The following is a 3,165-nucleotide window of genomic DNA, read 5'->3' on the forward strand; positions in this document are numbered from 1 at the left end:
TTTTTTTATGTAAGTTTTACACAATAATATCATTTTTTGAAACAAACAAAAAAATGTTTTTAGTGTCTCCATATTTTGAGAGCTATAGTTTTTTCCAGTTTTTGGGCGACTTTGGGATTCATTTTTTGCGGGATGAGATGACGGTTTGATTGGCACTATTTTGGGGTGTATATGACTTTTTGATCGCTTGCTATTACACTTTTTGTAATGTAAGGTGACCAAATTTTTTTTATTTAGCACAGTTTTTATTTTTATTTTTTTACGGTGTTCATCTGAGGGGTTAGGTCATGTGATATTGTTATAGAGCCGGTCGATACGGACGCGGCGATACCTAATATGTATACTTTTTTATTTTATTTATGTAAGTTTTACACAATAACAGCTTTTTTAAAACAAATGTACAGACGCGGCGATACCTAATATGTCAACTCCCCCCCCCCCTATCTTTTACCAATTTTTTTTACTTTATTGGGGAAAATGAAGTTTTTGTTTATTTTTACTTGAAACTTTAATTTTTTTTTAGGTGAAAACTTTATTTTTTGTCCCACTTTGGGACTTTAACTTTTGGGGGTCTAATCCTTTACAATGCATTCCAATACTTCTGTATTGGAATGCATTGGCTGTATGAGTAATACAGTTACTCATACAGCTTCCAGCCTGTGAGATCCAGGGGGCTGGATCTCACAGGCTCGTCACAGGAAGGCAGCGCCGATGCCTCAGGAAGGCATTGCGCTGCCTTCCATGCCATCGGGTCCCCCCTACAGCACCATAAAAATCTGCAAACCGCAGGTCACAGGACCCCCCCGCGCGCATTGACCCAAGGATTTGAGCAGGCACCTTGTTCCTATCACCGGCCGCCAGGCGGCAGTGATCGGAAATACACATGATGTACCGGTGCGTCATGTGTCCTTAAGTACCGGGACAACATGCCGTACTGGTACATCATGTGTCCGGAACAGGTTAAAATATGGAAAACTCCAAAAAGGAAAAAAGGTCAAAATGGCTGATTTGCCAAATTTTGGTCACTCCAAAGTGGTCAACAGGTCATACAAACCCCAAAATGGTATCAATGAAATGTACAGATCATCCTCACTCAGCTCCGTACACATAACTACAAAAAAGTTGTAGGGGTCAGAATATGGTGATTTTCCAGTATTAAAATGCAAGAAAAACTATACAAATATGGTATTACTGTAATCGTACTGACCTGGAGAATGAAATTAAAAGTTTTTATGCATAGTGAACGCCGTAAAAATAATTGGAATTTTTTTCCTGCTCCTCACTACATCACATGCAATATTATAAGTTGTCCTGCAAAAAAAAAGCCCTCATACTGCTATGTGAATGTGTAGCCCCCCCATCATGTGCCAGTAGTCTCCCTTATGTGCCACTAGCCCCCTTATCATGTGCCAGCCCAGTAGTCCCCCCTTATCATGTGCCAGCCTAGTAGTCCCCCCTTATCATGTGCCAGTATTGTACCTATATAAAAAAAAACAAAAAAAAACACTTATACTTACCTCCAGCGATGCGATGCAGGTCTCTTCCGGCCTGTGTCCCTCGCTATATCGGCTCAGGCAGCGCGATGAAGTCATCGCGCCGCCTGCACACCGGACTTTGATAGGCTGCCAGCACTAGGCCGGCAGCCTATCAGAGGAACAGGAGGGGACACACCTCTCCCTCCCCTGCCGCAGCATAGACATCTGTATCGCCGTCCTGAGGACGGCGATACAGATGACTATGGAGATGAGCGCTTCCACAATGGAAGCGCTCATCTCCTGCTGCTGTTCCCTGCCGCCGGCCGCCCCCCACTTGTCACCAGGGCCGCGGCCTTGCGGCACTCAGGCCTGCCGGCCTAGCGGGAAATTTCCCGTATCCCGTCAGGGCAGTCGGCCCTGCATGCCCCTAAACTGCCAGCTTGAATAAATCTAGCAGAGCAATGAATGGGTAGATCTTTGGATCATGTGAGGTACAGGGCTGGTCTTAAGGCTACTTTCACACTCGCGTTTTGGTGCGGGATCCGTCATGGATCTGCACAGACGGATCCGTTCAGATATAAACCGTCTGCATCTATTTAGAACGGATCAGTTTGTAGTATCTTTAACATAGCCAAGACGGATCCGTCTTGAACACCATTGAAAGTCAATGGAGGACAGATCCGTTTTCTATTGTGCCAGATTGTGTCATAGAAAATGGGGGATCCGTCCCCATTGACTTACATTGTGTGCCAAGACGGATCCGTTTGGCTCAGTTTCATCAGACGGACACCAAAACGCTGCAAGCAGCGCATTGGTGTCCGCCTCCAGAGCGGAATGGAGACAGGCACGGAAGCAAACTATGCATTCTAGCGGATCCTTCTCCATTCAGAATGCATTAGGGCAAAACAGATCCGTTTTGGACCACTTGTGAGAGCCCTGAACGGATCTCACAAATGGAAAGCCAAAACACTAGTGTGAAATTAGCCTGATGTGTTAGAGATTGTCATGTAGTATATAATATGTGATTGACATTTTTACGTTACTCATAGCTTACCCCCTTTAAGGTAGATAAAGATCTGTAATGTTTTCTCCAACACAAGCCTGATTCTTCCTTAAAATGAGTAGACTAATGATGTGTATGGTCACTGGTATACCAATGAAGAAACTTCAGCACTAGTTCCCAACTTTACACTGGCTACACCTTGGGGGTTGTGCCAAATATGAATATAATCCCCTGCCCACAGGTTCTGTTTCATCCAGGACACCTCTGAGGGTGTCATTGTAGTGTTTTGCAGCCAGATCAGGACAGAAGAGGGAAGAGACTGGGGACAATGAGGACTCTATGGAGTTAGTTTCAATGACATGTAGATTTCTAAATTTGTGATAAGTAAGAGATGGATGAGGACTTGTGACGGTGAAGGAGAGAAGGTTGTGGTCAGAAATGGACGTTGTATTTGCTGGAGTATATCACAACACATTGATCAATGCTGCCCTTGACACGTTTCCTCTGAGCAGCTGAAACTAGTTCTTGGAATGGGTATAATAGTGCCTTACCTGCATTTCTAAGCATGGACAGTAGATGTCAGACTCACCAGTCATAAAGTGAAAGGTGTAACTGGCTCCATAGCTCAGTGGTTAGAGCACTGGTCTTGTAAACCAGGGTCGCGAGTTCAATTCTCGCTGGGGGCCT

General features: G+C 44.5%; 1 non-coding gene across 1 annotated transcript; it reads left to right on the forward strand.

Moving 5' to 3' along the window:
* Window positions 1-3,092: 3,092 nt before the first annotated feature.
* Window positions 3,093-3,165, forward strand: TRNAT-UGU. The gene has a single exon. It is a non-coding gene; the product is annotated as a tRNA-Thr (tRNA).

The sequence above is a fragment of the Bufo bufo genome, chromosome 6, assembly GCF_905171765.1.
Source record: "Bufo bufo chromosome 6, aBufBuf1.1, whole genome shotgun sequence".
In the NCBI taxonomy this organism is placed as follows: domain Eukaryota; kingdom Metazoa; phylum Chordata; class Amphibia; order Anura; family Bufonidae; genus Bufo; species Bufo bufo.